General features: G+C 36.1%; 1 protein-coding gene across 3 annotated transcripts in view; it reads right to left on the reverse strand.

Annotated features, from left to right (window-relative positions):
- KCNN2 (potassium calcium-activated channel subfamily N member 2) overlaps positions 1–20,309 on the reverse strand; it is a 406,407-nt gene that overhangs the window by 253,847 nt on the left and 132,251 nt on the right. For 2 of the 3 annotated variants that reach the window (XM_070234440.1, XM_023617854.2), the window contains exon 2: positions 8,461–8,546. The gene's annotated coding sequence lies outside the window, so the exon portion shown is untranslated. Of the gene's footprint in view, positions 1–8,460; positions 8,547–15,575; positions 15,682–20,309 lie in introns of those variants that run through there. The other variant, XM_070234438.1, reaches the window with a different exon arrangement.

The raw sequence follows: 20,309 nt of genomic DNA on the forward strand, positions 1-20,309 counted from the left end.
GCCTCTCCCCTCCACCCTTGTTTCTGGCTCTGAGATGAGGACTTGCTTCTCTGCCCTGTCTTCCCCAGATTGTCTATGTTTTCAAAGGTCCAATCACTTTTGTCTTTCTTAGTAGGACCACAATAATTAAATCTAAACAAAACAAGGTTATTTTTGTTTTGCTTAAAAAAAAAGGTATATATATTTAACTGTTGCTCCCATATCTTCATCTCCTAAACCAAATAATGACAAATAAAATTTTTTAAGGAAAAGTCTTTTATAAATTTATAATATTTGAAAGAACTTCAGGAATTTACATGTGAAGCACAAGACTACACAAGGTTGTTAACATAAAGATAAAATCAAAAGTCTTTTTAGGAAAAAAGGGCATGGTAACTATGCCAACAGGAGTATAATTGCTGTATTTGAATACTGAGTTAAATTGAGAGCTCTTAGACAACAAAAGCAAAGAAGGAGATGCAAAAAGGGATGGCAGAAATCTTACTAGATGATAAAAGAAAACAAGCTAGTAGTTCACGTTTTCCAGGAATCAAAATTCTAAAATGAAATCATCATTATCACATGAATCCTTATGTAAATGAGCACTGAGTAATATAATACAAAATATCTTCATCTGAAGTTCTGAAAAAGGATCAGTATATTTGTTTTCATTTCTAGGGCAATCATATATTTTTGAAGCTTTACTTTTTCTATTAATTAATTAATGTAATTAAATAATTAAGGAAATCTAATTTCTCTTCAAATTATTTTTATTGTTATATTCAGAAATGATCTATTCTAATGTTTTTTAAATATTAGGCACATTAGGTAATATGTCATGAAATTGATGATTTATTGCTGTCATTGTCTTTCTTTTTTTCTTTTTCTTTTTGAGGAAGATTAGGCCTGAGTTAACATCTGCCATCAATCCTCCTCGTTTTGCTGAAGAAGACTGGCCATGAGCTAACATTTGTGCCCATCTTCTTCTATTCTATGTAGGACGCCTGCCACAGCATGGCTTGCCAAGCAGTGCCATGTCCGCAACCAGGATCCAAACCAGCGAACCCCAGGCAGCAGAAGTGGAACGTGCGAACTTAACCACTACGGCACCAGGCCGTCCCCTCGTTGTCTTCTATTTTTGAAAGTAAAAATCATACCACTTGTAAAAAAGAAAATGACAGATTTTATGTGTAAAAGAAGAAAGCCATAATCCAAAGCCTAAATCATATAAACCCAAAAATAACTTTTTTCTTGGATGTGATTGACAACATTCTGCAATTTCTGAAACTTTAACAAAATAACAAGGAAGTCACGGTGTGAAAAATCATGAATACACTTTACAAGTAAGGAGCTGAGTAAGAAAGCTCCATCTACAAACCAAAAACGGAGCAACGTAAAGGAAATTACCAAAATTTAATTTTCAAGCTTTATACTGCTGTTTGGTCTGTGTTCTGATTTTTAAATAAGTACAGCTATTTCCAATTATTGATAGTTACTGCATTTTCTCCCAGAAGCAGAATCACAACATGATTTTACTTCAGAGAATTAGGTAGATGGTTAAAGGTTACACATTTTAAGCTGATGGCTTTTTAAATTTGTTTGGTTGAGAACATTTTTTAAATTTGAAATGCAGTTGCTAAACTTAGTTTTATTGTATTATTTTGGTAAACCCAATATTCGAGATTTTCTCTTATACTCCGCATGCTAATGAACTTTATGTATTCTGTTTACTTCGCTTAGTAGAACCTCAAAAGTAATTCACCTATTCTTCATTTTATTTTGAGGCTTACTGAGAAGAGGCTGTTTACTAATTTTTCAATGAAATAAAATTTTATTAAAAGGATAGCTCAAGACTGAAATTCTGTTGTTCCAATAGTGTATACCTGAACTTCACACTTCTTAACCGCTTAAATGAAAATGTGTTTCCCTGGTTTTTATCCTTCCCCAAATTGTGAGTCTCTCTCAACGGGCATTCTACGACTTCTCATCATAATTAGCGTCGTCAGTGTCTGGCACACAGTAGGCACTCAATGTTTACTGAATGAATTAATGAATCACCCAATACCCATCTACTACGTTCTAGGAACTATGCTTCACACACACTCTTCACTGAACCTCCCATGTCCAGGTTCCATGTTTCTACTCACTGCAATCTTGCAAGTTAGGAGCTATAATCCTCATTTACAGAAGAGGAAATAGACGTGTGGAGGTTAATTCCAAAACAATGTCATACAGCTAAGAGTGAAAGAACTAGGTTGCATACTCTCTTTTTCTGGTTCCAAATTTGATTATTTTTCTACTAAACCTGCTACTAAAAGTATATGGTATTTATGGTAATCTTCAACTAAATTAAAAATTCTCTCTAGTGCAAGGTACAATGATCAGTGCTCTGGAAGATAGAAAGATGAATGCACATGGGCTCTGTCCTCAAGGGGTTTATAATCTACTAGGAGGACAGTGTGTGGACAATTCATGATGTCATGGTGAAAGCCAGAATGGGGTCCGTGTAAGAGTACCATAGTACAGCATCCTCCCCTTATCCACCGTCTCACTTTCCACGCTTTCTGTTACCCACGTCAACCTTGGTCAGAAATTATTAAATCAAAAGTTCCAGAAATAAACAATTCATAAGTTTTAAATTGTGGGCCATTTTGAGTAACATGATGAAATCTCCTGCTGTCCTTCTCCCTTCCGCCTGGGACATGAATCATCCCTTTGCCCAGCGTATCCACCCACGCTGTATGGGCTACTGGCCATTAGTCTCTTAGCTGTCTCGGTTATCAGATCGATTGTTGCAGTATTGCAGTGCTTGTGTTTCAATAACCCTTATTTTACCTAATAATGGTCCTAAATTGCAAGAGCAGTGATGCTGGCAATTCAGATATGCCAAAGAGAAGCCATAAAATGCTTCCTTTAAGTGAAAAGAACATAGTATATATAAAGTTTGGTACTATCCATGGTTTTAGGCATCCATTGGGGGTCTTGGAATGTATCCCCCACAGATAAGGGGGCACAACCATACAGAGTACTGTAGAGGCAGGAGTAAAGAAGAAAGTCCCTTCTAAGGAAAAGGGACCAAGAGATGCCTCATGAATTCAGAGGAACCAGAACTAGTTTTTGAAGAGTAAGTACAATTTGACAGGTAATATTTCCAGTAGAGGGAGTAGCAGGAACAAAAGCAAGGAGGTAGGAAGATACTGTGTATTTATCATTCACACTTACATTCACTCATTCAATGAGTTGTTGACCACTATAAATGTGGGGCATACAGTGAGATGGACAAAGCCCCCACCTAAAACGGCTTACATTCTAGAGGTGGAAAAAGTAAAATACCTAGAAAACAAATAAATGAACAAAAATTTTCAGAGTAATAAGTTTGAGTGAATTAAAACAGTGTTTTGGATTAGGTGGTCAGGAAAATAAATAGGATAAAGTTAAAGAAATCCAATAATGGCTGCTAAAATTAGATATGTGTGACTTGACCTAACAATCTTCCTTTATGCAAGAAAGTTGCTGAAGAATGTTTATTATTAACAACAGCAACAACAAAATGACCATAATCTTCCTAAGTACCAGCTACTACGCAACACTATGTAGTTATTGAAAAGAATGAGTTAGATCTTTTTATTGACTTAAAAAATTTAGCCATAATATATTGTTACAACAAATAGCAAGTTGCAAAATATGATCAGATTGAAGAAAAACACAACTTGATTACATTAAATATTGTGAAGGTACACGAAATAAGCACTTTTAAATACTGTTAAGAGAGTATAAATAGGTAAACTTTGCTACAGACGATTTGACAGTATCTATCAATATTAAGAATGCTTGTATCATTTGATCCAACATTTTTTAAAATCAGTCTAAAAGATTCTTACACACTCTGCATTTTAAGAACATTTAGTGTGTGATTTCCCTTATGTTAAAACATATTTTTCAAAAATTTAAATGTATTTTTGTATATTCACCTACTGAAGAAAACAGGAATGTTTTTTCTTCCAACTACCCTGTAATCCCCACAGAACTCTTCCCCAGCCCCTGACCCACTATTTCTTCTGGTGAGATCTTTGGGGATTTTTAGGCCCAGATTGTTATTTTTTACTGAAGTATAATTATATGGACTTAACTACATGCTTTACTGATTTACTTGCTCACTAGTCCTTCTTCAATTCATTTTTGTTTTGTCAGAACACAGGCTTAAATGCTTATTTTAAGCATAAGACCATTAAGAGGGTCTGTAGATGATGATAGTTCTGAGTCTTAGCATATTTGTTAATGTGCTGGCTAGAGATTTTAGGTCCAAAATCAATTTCCCTCAGAATTTGAAATTTGGCCCCACTTTCTCTTATTGTTAAGTCTAATGCAAATCTAATTCCCACTCCTGTTTTTTTTTTTTTTTTTTTCTTTGTAGACAATTTGGGATTGTTTTCTTTATCCTTGGCTTTCTAAAAATTTTCCATTTTATGTTTAGATTCATTCATTCATTTGATGAATATTTACTGAGCACTGACTCTGTGCCAAACAGTGTTTTGTATTTTAGAGCTGTAATAGTAAACACAATAGACAAAGTATGGATCTTTATTATTTAATCTACTGGCCACTTGGTGGGCCCTTTTAATTAGTGTTATACTTCACTTTGAAAATATTTTATAATTTCCTTATTTCTTCCATTCCACCCTCGCTGTTCTATGTGCTTGGAATGCTCAGAAGACAGATATTGTAGATTTTGGACCCATCTTCCAGATTTTTAACCTATTTTTTGTTCTTTATTCTGAAGAAACCCTTCTTAATTCATTCTTTAGCTGTGTCTATTCTGCCATTAGGCCAACTAACGAGATCTTGAAATTTCTACCAAGATAGTTATGTAAGTATTGTTGATGATTCTTATCATTCTGCATGAACCAAATTCATCTGCTTTCTTTTTTCCCCATCTGCTTTCTTTCTGTCATGAATAATTGTTTTATAAAATAATTAAGATTTTTAAATTACCAATTACATATATTATCGAGATATTTATTTTTCTACTAATGGCTTGTTTTCTTTTAATAGATGTTATATCATCTTTTCAACATCACTTATAGTTTCTTTAACTTTTTTTTATTTATTCAAATAACTAAATTTTCAGGTATAAAATCATCTATTTGGTGACTCTCTAAAATGATAGATTTCCTCACGCAGTTCTTGGTTGTCTGGTCATCTTTGTGTTCCAGAGTCACTGTCTGACTCTTTGATGCCTCTTCCTTTCTACAACAGTTACCTCTGGTGCTTGTGGGAAAAGAGCTGGGCATGCTTTGTAGGCAAGTTCATAGCTAGTCTCCTGCTACCTGACTCCAGGCCCCTCCTGGAGGTCACGTACATTCCCTTTATCGTGACAGCAAACTGCTAGTGCCCACTGCTCAGCACCATTGGAGAGAAAAGGGGAGACTGACTGGTTTTCTTCCTCAGAAAGCAATTATGCTATTATGGATCCCAATGTTCTAGAAGCCTCAACTGCTTCTTGCATTCATTCACTTTGAAGTTGCAGCTCCCTGGGAGTCCCTCCCACATCTGTAGTGGTGTTCTGCTTTCTTTTGTGCTGTACCTTCTCTATAGCATTGTTCTGCATGAATCAAATTCATCTCCTTTCTTTTTTCCACATCTGCTCTCTTCTGTCAAAAATTATTGTTTTATAACATAATTAAGATGATTTAAAAAAATACTTTTTTGTCTATTTTAAGAGATTTGGGGGAAGCTCATGCAAATGTTCAGCCAACCTCTTTATCTAACTACTTTCTTTTCATACTCCATCAAATTAATACAGCAAGAAAAATATTTTCTGAAAAATGGTTACTTTTACCTAGAATATGAAAACCAAAAGTATTGAACATATTCCTCATGAAATAATCATAGAGAAGGCAGCAAGACGAATCAGTTTTATCTTATTTTGTTTTGTCCTGTGCTCATTATTAGACCACCATTTCTCAGCTTCAAATTCATGCTTCTGTTCTTCCCTTTTTGTGACTCGGGCTGGGACTCTGCAAACCAGTTCTCTTTTGCTAACTGGATTACTGTTAGGCTCTGACAATAGACGGCACTGGAGAGAGAAGAGACGAAAGGAGAGAGAGGGATATTCTCCTTCGAGGTTGTGTCCTGCTCCTGTTTTGATTCCTGTTGCTCTCAGCATCAGCCAATAAGGACGCACCCTGGCAGCAGGTAGTTATCCCAGTGGTTGATTCCAGTTGCATTTTTTTCCCAACAATGGCAAATCCAGCATCACTGTGGCTCCTCACAGGCCCCAGCTACAGCCAACTGGTGTCCCCTCCTCAAGATTTGGCTCCCAGTCCCACGCAGTACTTCCGTGGCATTCCTGAGGCACCAACACAGCTCAGCGACATTCCCTCCTCAGAAGTCCGAACCTGAGCTCTGAGTTCCTCAGCCAAGCTTAAAGTCTGATAATCCTAACCTCTTCTCTCTATCCTATCAGCCTTAGGGATGCTCTGTGAAACTTTAGTGTTCCCTTTTTCAGATGTCCAATTCCTGGATGACAATTCTTTATATGAAATTCTCCTGTTAAAATTGTTGTGATTTCTATCTCCAAAGTGGACTCAGAATAATATATGCCCCTACCTGTCACAGCTGTCCTCAAGCGCCCAGTGAGATTCAGTCTTACTGTCAAATGACTGTGAATTATATTACATGTGAAAAATATTATATGCTATTTACATATTTTATTGAAACATTTTAAAATATGGTTAAAGAAAAATGTACATGGTCCCCTCTCATAATTTCAAAGCAGTTAGTTCAACAAGGCTTTGAAAGGGTAAATCAAAGCACTTCCCTGAGATTTTTCTCCAAACAATTTTTCTGAAGCCCCAAAGCACCAGAATCCTCATTGTACGTCTTTGGAAATCTTTTCATTGCAGTAGTCTGATCATGGGTTAATTTTCTATCCAAGCCTGGAGAAGCGTTAATGTCAAATGATGGATGCTATTAATTGAAGTATAATTGTATCCAGGTATTCATATTTCTTTAACTCGATGAAAATCACATATCTTCTTTTAAAAATGTAGCAAAAGAGGACAAAAACTGATTAGGCATTTATTAGGTTTATGTTTTATTTTTGTAGAAAATTAGTGGATGCTAACTGCCTGTTAGGAATCAGAAACATAGAAAGCATGGAAGCAGGAGAGACCTCAATATGGATTATGAGCCTGGGCTTTCATTCTCCTGCTCTAAGTGGTTAAATATTTGAGTCCAAATATATACTCTTGGTGGCAGCTCACACTCAGCAGGTAGCCACATAACCAGTTTTAATAATCCAAAACTCCAGATGAAACAATAACACAACATACACAGACCTGGACTTTTTCATAGCTGACTTGCCCAGAAGTACCAACTAAATACACACTGAGACGAGGACCACAATGACCTTCTTCATGAGAAAACTGACTTTTAACATTAATGTCTCACTCAGTCTTGGAAGCCATGAGAATATAGAAAAAAAAAATGCCTTTCTAAGGTAATCAGAAAATTAAGTGAGGGACCTTGACTATTAATGCTGGTACCCTAAATGTACCAAACTACTGACTGGCAACCCGGGTGTGAAGCATTAACTGTGAGAGAAGGAACGTCACTCAGCCAAGCTGAGGATTTTACCACCAGGTAGGAGCTGCCAGGCCACGTTTGAGATTGCCCCAAATAAATACCAGGGCAGCAAGGCATCCTGGACACAGAAATTGCTTCTAGGCTGAAGGTGAGACACTTATGTCTGTCTGTTTCATATAAAAATAACTGGGTGACATACTCTTCATTAAGAACTTTATCTTTCAATATATGTTTCTCCTCTCCAACCAAGAACCATTTGTTTGTCGTCATCCAAAAAGAAAACCAAGAAGTAATTTTTTTTAACCAAAGATTAATTTATTCAAGGACCTATAAGAGAACTTTACAGAAGACTAAGTCCCCAAAAATTATTCTTCAAAGCTTGCCATAAGTTCATAAAATGTAGACATTTAATTACAGCTTCATTTTTATCACTGTCTTTTGATAAAAACAAACCAAGGATGTGAATCTCTGTGCTGATACCTAATCCTACCAAAAATCTGTCTGTCTTTGGAAACTATTCTTAAAATTTAAATAAGAATACAATTATTCACTCAAGGAATACTTTTTGTGGAACTTTTATGTGGTAGGCAATTTTCTAAGCACTGGGTGAGCCTGCCCAGGGGTTAGAAAGACAAGCAAACAGTTACTTTTGGGTTTTTTCCCCCTCATATTATTGAAATTCCAACTGTTAATCTTTTCATAGTGTAGTGGCAGTCAGCTAGTGAGAGAAACAGGGAGCTAATGGTTGAAAAAGAGTGAGTCACTATATTGAAAATAGTTGAACCCATAGGCAGAGAGGAGAGTTCAGCTGAACCTAACTTCACCATTTTTTTCAATGAAATCTCCATGTTTTATATTAGAATTAAATGCACATATTTTGCTGTTTTTACTCACCGCTATTGCTTATATCCCACTCCATTCCTTAGATTCAATTTTCCTCTTACCGGAGTCCATCCTTTTGTAGTTCTCTCAGCAATAATCTGTAAGAAGTAAATTTTATTAGAGTTTGTTTCTCCAAAACTTTATTTCATCCTTATTCTTGGACGATAATTTAGTGCTGTATAGAACCTCAGGTCATGAATCCTTTTTCCTCAGCATTTAAAGATTTTATTCTACTGCCTTTTAGCACGTATTATCACACACAAACTACAGTCAGCATAATTGTTGCTACTTTGTAGGAAATCTGTAAGACAATTTTTAATTAGCTTCTCTTATTTTTCACATATGGCCACACCATGTATAGTCCTATAATTCTTGCCCTGTATAAAGGAATATGGCTAAGGGAGCTGAAAACTAGGCTATGGGCTACTGACACAAGTCACGAAATTAAAGGACAGCATCTCCCAGAGGATACTGTTTTCTCTTTCACACAGAAGTGTCACATAGGGTGGTGGTCTCACCATGCCGCATACAGGATTGAATTTTTATTTCTCATATTCACCACTTGGGTCTCTATCTATCTGAGAATCTATGTCTTTCTCCAATCCAGAAGATACTCTCTCATTTCCTCAAATCTGGCCTCTTTCCCATTGTTTTATTTCTTATTTTTAGAACATGTATTAGGCATATGATGTAACTTCTCAACCTATTTTCTGATCTGGGTCTTTTTAACTTTGCTTTCACTTTTTTAAAAAACTCCTAGTGTTTTGTTCCGGGCCTTCCAATTTATTAATTCTCTCTTTAGTTATGTTCACATGTTAATTATAAAATGACCGTAATTTTTAATTCCAGGATCCCTAGTTGGTTCTTTTTCATTTTCCCTGTTCTTCAGTCACGTCCGTCCATTTGTATTTCATGATTCCTTTTTCTTCTTTTATAAATCTTACTTATTCCTGTGTCCCTTTTAAGATTTTAAAAATAAATATTTTAAAAATCTGTTTTGGAAAGTTATCTTAGTATTTCTATTTCTTTGAATGATAATTCACTTGTTTACTAAGTTTGTTGGCCACATTTCATGAAGTTTTGTTTTCCTCTTCTTGGGTTTCAGACTTTTCTCCTCTCTCCTTTTGCTCCCTGTCACAGTGATGTACCATCTAGATACTTTAAATATATATTTTAAAATATTTTGTGCAGCACTGCTATGTTTAGGGATGTTAGGGAGGTGGACAATGCATCAATTAGCAATGCCATTTTAGTTAGAATATGCATTTCTAATGTATTATTTGTTAAACCAGGAGGTGCTCAAAAATATTTTACCGGTCTGATTTGCATGGTTAGCATTCAGAACTGTTTCTGAAAGACCAATGTTTCTAATTACACGGTTCAGAGATCAGCAAACTACGACTTGCGGACATAATGTGACCTGCCACCTCTTTTTTTAAGGACTGTGGGCTGAAAGTTGTTTTTACACTTTTAAACAATTGTAAAAAAAAAAAAAGCAAAACAAAGAATTATGTACAATAGAGACCACAAGCGGCCTGCAAAACCTATAATATTTACTATTTGGACCCTTACAGAAAACGTTTGCCAACCCCTGACATAGTCTATTTATGGATGCCATCCCAGTACTTTTTGCCCTGATTTTTTAAAATAGATTCTTTTTAGAGCAGTTTTAGGTTCACAGTAAAATTGAGTGGAAGGTACAGAGATTTCCTATACACCACCTGTCCCCACACATGCATAGCTTCCCCGATTATCAACAGCCCCACAAGAGTGGTACTTTTGTTACATTTGGTGAAGTTGCATTGAGACAGCATTATCACCCGAAGTCCATAATTTATATTAGGATTCACTCTTGGTGTCGTTCATTCTATAGGTCTTGACAAATGTATAATGATGTATATTCACCACTATATAATCATACAGATTAGTTTCACTGCCCTAAAAATCTCCTGTGCTCTGCCTTATTCATCTCTTTCTCCCCTGTAACCCCTGGCAACCACTGATCTTTTTACTGTTTCCATAGTTTTGCCTTTTCCAGAATGTTATATAGTTGGAATCATATAGTATGTAGCCTTCTCAGGCTGGCTTCTTTCACTTAGTAATATGCCTTTAAGCTTCCTCCATGTCTTTTCATGACTTGATAGGTTTTTTTTTTTTTTAGCAGTAAATAACATTCCATTGTATGTACCACAATTTATTTGTCCACTCACCTTGGAAGGACACTTACGGTTGCTTCCAAATTTGGCCAATTATGAAAATGCTGTTATAAACATCTGTGTGCAGGTTTTCGTGCAGATATAAGTTTTCAAATCCTTTGGATAAATATCAAGAAGTGTGATTGCTGGATGACATGGTAAGTGTATGCCTTCTTTTGTAAGAAAATATCCAAGTGTTTTCCAAAGTGGCTGGACTATTTTGCATTCCCACCAGCAATGAATGAGAATTCCTGTTTTTCTATATCCTTGTCAGCTTTTGGTGTTGTCAGTGTTGCAGGCGTTGACCATTCTAACACGGGTGTAATAGTATCTTATTGTTTTAATTTACGTTTCCCTGATGACCTATGGCATGAAGCATCTTTTCACATACTTATTTGTCATCTGTTTATCTTATTTGGTGAGGTGTCTCTTAAGGTCTTTGGCCCATTTTTTAAGGAGGCTGGTTTTTCCTTATTGCTAGGTTTTAAGAATTCTTTGTATATTTTGGATAACAGTCATTTATCAGACATGTCCTTTGCAAATATTTTCTCCAAGTCTGTGGCTTATTTGTCATTCTCTTGACAGTGTCTTTCACAGAGAAGAAATTTTTAATTTCAATGAAGTCCAGCTTATCAATTCTTTCTTCATGGATTGTGCCTTTGGTGTTATATCTATAAAGTCATCACTAAATTCAAGGTCATCTAGATTTTCTCCTCTTTTCCTCTAGGAGTGCCGTAGTTTTGCATTTTACAGCTACATCTGTGATCCATTTTGAGTTAATTTTTCCGAAAGGTGTAAGGACTGTGTCTAGATGCATTTTTTTTTGTATGTGGATGTCCAGTTGTTCCAGCACCATTTGTTGAAAAGAACTATCTTTGCTCCATTGCATTTCCTTTGCTCTTTTATCAAAGACCAGTTGACTATATTTATGTGGGGCTATCTCTGGGCTTTCTATTATGTTCCATTGATCTCTTTGTCTATTCTTTCACCACTACCACACTGTGGTAATCACTATAGCGCTATAGTAAGTCTTGAGGCTGGGTAGTGTCGGTTTTCCAACTTTGTTCTTCTCCTTCAATATTGTGGTGGCTATTCTGGGTCTTTTGCCTCTCCATATACACTTTAGAGTAAGTTTTTCAATCCACAAAATAACTTGCTGGGATTTTGATTAGGATTGCATTGAATCTATAGATCAAGCTGGGAAGACTTGACATCTTGATAATGTTGAGTTTTTCTTTCCATGAAATGGACTACCTCTCCATTTATGCTTTGATTTCTTTCATCAGAGTTTTGTAGTTTTCTTCATACAGATCTTACACATATTTTGTTAGATTTATACCTAAGTATTTAATTTTTGGGGGTGCTAATGTATTTAGTATTGTGTTTTTAATTTCAAATTCCACTTGTTCACTGCTGGTATATAGGAAAGAAATTTACTTTTGTACGTGAACCTTGTATTCTGCGACCTTGCTATAATTGATTATTAATTCCAGGAATTTTTTTGTTAATGCTTTCAGACTTTCTACATAGATAATCATGTCATATGTGAACCACTTTATTTCTTCCTTACCAATCCATATACCTTTTATCTCCCTTTCTTTTCTTATTGCATTAGCTTGGACTTCCAGTACAACGTTGAAAATCAGCAGTGAGAGGGGACATCCTTGTTTGTGCCTGATCTTAGTGAAAAAGCTTCAAGTTTATTATCATTAAGTATGATATTAGCAGTAGATTTTTGTAGGTAGTTTTTATCAAGTTGAGGAGGTTTTCCTCTATTCCTACTTTATTGAGAGCTTTAGTATAAACGGGTGTTGGATTCTGTCAAATGCTTTTTCTGCATCTATTGATACCATCCCAATGATTTTATTTAAACAAACGTCAAATGAAGCTCAGGAATTTGTCTTTTACATTAGAACTTCAGATGATTCTGATTCCTTTGAGATACGCTGTCCTAGGAAGTCCACACATACTGGCTTTAGGGATACTTTGAGATCCACCAACCTAAGTTTTCCCAAAGTGTTTATAACTGAGTTAAATCGATTTAGTATCCATAACTGTCACTGGTTACAGAGCTCTGTGCTAATGGTCAATCACCTTCTATGTTAGCCCAACGCAAATACCAAAACTGAGGGAAAAAGTTACTTTCATTTTTTCTCACATTGTTAAAATTCCAAACTATTTATTTTCTTGGTATAATAACGTTAGAATGAAGAGAGAAATGGGAAGTTATTGGTTGAAAAAATTGAGTCACAAAATTAAGAACATTTGAAAAGCATAGACAGAGAGGTGACTCCCAGTTGAAGTAAATTCATCGGACCAAATTTAACCTTCTTTTCAATAAAATAAATGAATTCTGCACTAGAATTCAAAAGAACCAAATGCTACCTTTGTCCCTGAGTATAGTTTGGATAGCAGGCCAGTTAATAAAAAAATAAAAATGCTTCCAATTCCAGGTGGTGGAGCCCTAAAACTTGTTTATTTCTTAGTCTTATTCTAGTACTCAGTACTTATTCTTAGTAATAAAAACTGCTCAAAAATTTTGGCCCAAACAGAAATGTCCCAGGGGAAACTTACATCCACTTTCTAACGTAAGATGCAAAAAGAACTTCTAAACTTGTTTACAGAGCTAGTTTCCAAATATGTGAAGGCTACAGATGACTTTCGGTTGGTGATGAGAGAACAATCCATCCTTGCAATATTTTTCTTCCCAGAAGAACTATGTGCAGAAACACATGGTAGAAATTTGAGTGTGCAGAATGGCTCAAGGAGGCCTGACTTGTAACAGTTTTGTGTCTTGGGTTCTAATCTGAGTTACTGATTTAACTGTAGTGACTACACTTGACTATTTTTCAAAGCCTAGAGACAGCATGATCCTTTCCTGCTTTAGAGTTTTAGTCTGTAATCACACTGAAAGGGTTTTGTGTTATTGAGCATAAGAAATGTTTCACAGTGAAGAAGAGTAACTCTCTTTTGCTATTCTTTATCTAGCTCCCAGTTTCTCTCTCCCAGCAGAATATAAAGTACGTTTTCCACTTTAAAATCACCCTTTAGAAATTTTGTTCCTATTCACTGTGGCAGAGAAGATCAAAAGCGATTATAGATCCCATCCTGAGCCTCAGATCCTGGTTACAGCTGACAAGTCTACACTCTAGCAGGAATAAAACCTTAAATGATTGCTACCTTGCTGGCTTCCTATACAATGCAGAGATAAACTGTGAGTCAAGTCTTTTGAAAACCTGAAATATTTCGTTAAGTCTATTCAAGTTATGCTCCTGGCAAAGCAAAATCTTTCTGTCACCAAACCAGAACATTCTCCTCCTTCCTAAGCCCTTGGTTATGTGGAGGTGATAAGTAAACCTTTCCTCTGATCTTGGTTCCAAATGAATAATATGAGAGAGCGACCGTCTGGTATTATTCATTTGGAACTCATGATACCATCTGTTTCTTGTTACCAAAACTGTGTGGCTGTAACATAAAAATTAGTTGTTGATGAGTTTGCTGAATTACTCCTTTTAACACTGAGGTTGCTTTTAAATTTTTCCCTCAGAGAAAGTTGTGGGGTTTTTTATAAGCTGCTGGAGGACTGAAAGGCACTCAGGTTGCAGCTTCACCTTGTCTAAACTACGACTATTGATTTTGGTACCATTAGTTTATTTTCATTATTCATTCTTTGCAAGCAAGCATCTGACCCATCTGGGGAGCCACTGACCCCCAAAGGAACACAGTGATGAGCACAGGAAGAAGCTCCAGAAGTTACGGGGAATCCTCCGCCTCTTCACCAGTGCCAGAGTATCTGCCCTTACTTCTGTCAACTTTCTCCTCCGTTTAGTCAAGTTCCTACACCTGACTATCTCATTTGAAGCCTTTAAATGCCTCTACAATTGTTGACTCTTTAGCAAGAGTGTAATAATCTTTCTGGATGGAGCATAACTTGACATCATTACCAGGTATTCATTATTTCTACTTTTTTAAATTATCTAAGGCAGGGATGGACACACTATGGCCCAGAGGCCAAATTCAGCCCATCATCTATTTTGGTACCAGTTTTATTAGAATACAGCCACACTCATTCTTTACACATTTTCTATGGCCGTTTTCATGCTACAACGGCAAAGTTGAATAATTGCAACAGAAACCATGTGGCATACAAAGCTTAAAATATTTACTAACTACCCCTTTATAAGAAATGTTTGCTGACCCTTGGTCTAGGGTTCTGACACTACTTATTTAGGACTTTCCCTTACTTTCTGTGTGAACGTTCTACCACTCAGCTCTCTCATCTGTAAACTGGAGATAGAAATAGTGCTTCTCTCACAGGGCCCTTGTGAAGATGAAATTAGATAATGCATATAAAGCACTTAGCACAAGAAAAGTCTGGGGAAGCACTCAGTAAACGTGAGGATTGTTAGGGCTTGATGTCTTGTTTGAAGCTATCAATTTGAACTATTTCTTGTGAAGTAGTTTGTACAGACAAGAAATGCCAACAAATATTTGCAAGCCAGAAAGCAGATTGTTAAGTGGTAACTGGTTAGAGAAACCTGCAAGCAAAATGTGGACAATGGGGGAATATAAAAAGCAAGCCAGTCTATACTTCAGGAAACTGAAAAGACTGAGAAATGGGAGGAACAAAGAATCTCGGAAGGCAGATGAGTGTTTGCGTAAGAAGCAGTTAGGCACTAATTCACCCCCCTGTTCTGTCAGAAGACTGGAAGTCTGGAAAGATTGAACCAGAGGGACTCTGAACTTGACATTAAACAGTGACACGCACAAGTAGAGGTTGTAATGCTGAAAACAAGGAGATTAAGTGGAAGTGTACATTTATATGGTGAGAGTCCCAACCTCTCTTCCTACTTGGCTCCTGGAAGCCTGGCAGTCTTACGTTCCCAAGGGAGAGGGCAAAGGATTTCTCTGTAATGAAACTTGTTGACTTACGAAGCAATACTTGAATATTCCGAGCATGGAGGGCCACGTTTCACATTATCATGCTGCTGTGTGGCTCAGTAGTCAATAAAATTTCCAATGAGCTTCTTAGTACCTCCTGCTTAAATAAGAACAAACATCAAAGGCCCAAAGACACTGAAATAAAGCATCCAATATGAATGATACCAAGACAGACAAATGTTAAAAAAAGAACATGGTGGAAATAAAATTTCAAAGAGACAAAACAACCAAAGCTACCAGAGAAGACTTCAAAAATAGTCCTAATTAATATCCTTGGCAAGAAAAGAGATATGCTTATACCTGTCAAAGGCCCAGAAATAAGTAAAATTAAAACCAGCAAGACAATCAATAGTATTTAGTGAGAGTTTATTGTGCATATAAGAACAGTTCATGAACTGGGAGCTTTCAAATTTAAAACTGATATGAAGCTCAGGGGCCTGATGTTACAGGATGGCTTACAAAGTGAAAATGAGAAAGTTGTTTAATCTTAACAATGATCGGTTATTACAGTGGGGGTTTCCAGACAGCAGGAGATTGGTTAAAAGTGATTATCTCATCCCAATTTTAGGAAGATGACTTAAGTTTCTTTTGACCATGAGAGGCATTTACAAGAAATGACCTAAGTTAAGTTTCACTTACATTCATGAAACTAGCTAGATTTAGCTTTGCTTATATGGCTTAAAAGGCTTTGTCTGCTCAGTGAATTCTCAAGTCCGGTCTCCATTTTGTATTTAATTTTAACACACCCATTAAGCTAAAACAGTATGCTACAAGAAATAGTCCTTAGAAACCAAAAAGATGATGATAGAACATTTAAAAATCAAAAGTGTTGGAAGATAAGGCAATCTTTTATAGGACAGAAAAAACATAAAAGTTATGAAAAATAGGGGGAAAATTAGAATTAGAAGATTAATCTAGAAGAGCCAATATCTGACTAACAGGTGTCTGAGGAAGAATAGCAGAAATCATTGAAAGGAAGCAAATTTGAAGAAGTAATACAAGGACATTTCCCAGAATGAAATGAAAAGGCCTGTTAAGTCCCCAGCATGATGACTGAAGATAACCTTATATTGAGACACAACATGGTGCAGTTTCAGAACAGTGGAAACAAAAGAAATCATTAAGACTTTCAGAGAACAGCAAGACCAACAGCAATAGTTACACAAATGATGTACCATGAATTGAAAATCATAACAATAACAAAAATGCTGGGAGCTAAAAAGAAATGCTTTCAACATTTTGAAGCAAATGAATTTTTAACCAGAATGCTCTACTTAGCCACACTGTCAACTAAATGTGAGGATAAAATAAAGACATTTCAGGAATGCAAATTACAAAACAGAACCACCACCTCTCGTAAACTCTTTCTTGGTGATTTACTGGAGGATGTGTCACCTAACAAAAAAAGAAGTAAACCAAGAAAGAGGGAGGTGTGGTATCTGGGGCACTCTGGGAAGAAGGTGGAGACTGCAACATAGATTTTAAATCTCCCTGAATTACCCTTAAAGACAAAGCAAATAGGATAAATTAAACAAAAACTAATGGACAACACCCAAAACAAAACTTGGTGACAATATATCCCCTGATATCATGAAATATGAGAAATACGAGTGGGTGGGGAAGAACCACTGAAATAGCAAGACCTGAATTTTATCAACAACGTTGTGGAATGAAATGTATGGGGTGGGGGAGACAAAGGAATTTCTGATGGCCTTGAGAGCCAGAAGACTCAAACATTCGTAAATTTTCTATTGTCTTCCTAGTCTCAAATTAGTTAATAACCTCTTCTTCTCCATCCTTCTCTCCCCCAGCATCTAATTTACAGGAATATCCTTTGACTTTCAGCAACACTTCAAAGGCAATTAGGCCATACTGATTTTTTTAAACTTACCCAATTCTTCCCCCACTGTTAATCAGTTATATTATATCTGCATTGTTAGAGCATATAGCCTTTACATATGCTACTAGCTCTCATAACTTGGGGACATTCATATACTTTACTAAGTCAGAAAAGTTTTGAGAGTGAAGGGGGCCACTATTAACTAGGCAAAGACAAGAGGTATCACCAGAATGTACTGGCAAATTGGATATATGAACATCCTATTTATAACAATGGTTTAGTCTTGCTAATACAGGTAAATATATATTTAATGCTTACCTCCTGTCCTTACATTGACATCTCTCTAATCATTTTGGTCTTCTGAAGCCCATTGTCTAGTAAATTCTTCAGGAAGACCTCATGATAGCAATATACCTTCAGCCTTTGCATGTTCATCGAAGTTCTATTCAGCCTTTATACTAGAAGTTCAGGTAGACTGAAGATGAAATGTGATTCATATTTTCTTTTTTTAGTAAAATTTTTTATAACAGCTTTGAGATATACTGCACATACAATTCATCCATTTAAAGTTTACAGTTCAATGGCTTTTAGTATATTCACAAGATTGTTCAACCATCACTGCAATCAATTTTAGAACATTTTCATCACTACAAAAAGAAACTCTGTCCCCATTATCAGTCACTACTCATTTCCTCCCAACTCCTCCAGCCCTAGGCAACCACTATTTTCTGTCTCTTTAGCTTCGCCTGTTATGAGCATTTCACATAAATGGAATTATGCACTATATAGTCTTTTGTGACTGGTTTCTTTCACTCAGCACAATGTTTTCAAGGTTTAACAATGTTATAGCAGGTATGAGTACTTCATTCCTTTTTATGGCTGAATAATATTCTATTGTACATGTAGAATAAAATAAGCACAATTAGCATTTAAATGGAAACAAGAGCTGACAAAAATTTTTAAGAAATGGTTTGACTGAATTTTTCTCTCGATCAGCATTACACTTGATACGATTATCATATTAAGTATAAGATAGATATTTAATGTTTTATATATTTAATATAACAATAAAATGTGTGTAATTTTTAATAGAAGTATTTCATACTTTATTTAATATAAAATACTTTAATACTTATTTTAGTAAAATTTCAACAGAATTGAATATAAATGTTGGGTAGTTCATGAAACCAACTACGAATGGAGTTATCAATATGTAAGAGTAATGAGCACTGTTAGAGGTCCAGGCATATATACAAGTGGTAAGGATAGAAATATGCCTTGTGAAATTTTTTTCTCTCTACAGAAGAAATAACACTCTCAATAAAGTTGTCTTTTAGTGTACCAATCACTAATGTTTAAGGTGTTACACAGTTTTTCCAGAGCAAAGAGCCTCCCACCTTCAGTAAACAAAGCACTGAGTGGCTAGTTTTCTAATTGAGAAATGGTTAAAACTGCTGAGGTCAAGTATATACTTGAGAAACAGTGAACATATCAATTCTAATAATTGAGGCACAAACTGTCCACCTTTTTGTGCTTCTCTTCTCACCACCACTAATCACTACAATTTTGTTTGATGGGTATTTGAATGCTCCTCTTGAATTTAAATTTAAAAATTACCATTGCATTATAGGTGATTGTTTTCACCTTGGTTATATGAATAGTAAAATTCACGCAAGTGTAACAATGGTATGTATGTGAAGAAAAGCATCATATCCTCTTTATTACTTGATGTAGAGGTGCTCTGCAGTTGAGTGGAATGGTTTTCAACACACACAAGATGCCTGCCCTTGTGGACTTTTAGGCGAAGGACTGGTTGTAAGCCTGGCTGCTCATAGCATGACTTTGGGAACCTCTAGAAGTACTGATACATGAACTTCACCCTCAGACAGTCTGACTTCATTGGCTGGAGGTCGGGCTTGAGCATCAGTTTAGTAAAAGCATGCCAGCTCATTCCAATGTGCAGTCAGTGTTGAGATGTACTGTTCTAGAGAGGTGGACAGGTTATCAACACACTTCAGAGTCACGTAGCAGATCTGGCCTTAGACACTGTCCTCATGCTTTTAAAACAGGAGTGCAAGAAGTCAGAATAGGAAGGATGGAAAGTTGAGATTTAAGGGAATTATCACTTAGTGGTCTTTATTCTCTCCATGAAGTTAAAAGTAACATCTTCCACTGAGAGTGAGGACAGGAGGAGACTTAAGACAGGAACAAGAGTTTGGACTGTTTACCCCTACAGTTAGGGGAGAGAGTTGACGCAGATACATATTCAGTAAGATTTGAGGAGCCAGATGAAGTAAGAAACTTTGAATGTATAGCAGCACTGATTTGCATCTATGGTTGGTTTTCTGTCATAGATAGAGAGAATTGTGTACGTCTTATCTTACCAACAAAATGTGAATTATTCTTATTTTTGTTCTAATCTCTGAGCCCATGGTGTGATGTTGGTACTGCTAATCTATACAGACTTAATAAGCAGCATCAAAAGGCCTGGAATCCAGTGCCAGTCCCAGACTAGTTCCTAAATTCCCATTGTGCAATTTAGTTCTGACATGCACTGCCTACACATCAGCCTCTTCAGGGCTTTATGCATATTTAGATCACTTGTGACTGAGATGGGGCTTTTAGTTTAATGACTGAATTTGCTATCACTTTGATTCTTTGTGACAAGACACCCCCATTCTGTTCTAACATGCCTCTCAGCATGTAAATGGCTGGGCTGGGTAACTTTGGTGCATTGGGTATCAGTGGGGAGATAAATATCATTTAAGAAAGTATCTGATGTTTTCTTTGCTAAAACTGTCCTCAAGAGGTAAACATAAGCAGACTTAATGTTCCTGAAAGTCATTCCGAGACAAACACAGTGTATTAGGAATGTTCCTGTTTGC

Source organism: Equus caballus, chromosome 14 (genome assembly GCF_041296265.1).
Source record: "Equus caballus isolate H_3958 breed thoroughbred chromosome 14, TB-T2T, whole genome shotgun sequence".
Classification (NCBI taxonomy): Eukaryota; Metazoa; Chordata; class Mammalia; order Perissodactyla; family Equidae; genus Equus; species Equus caballus.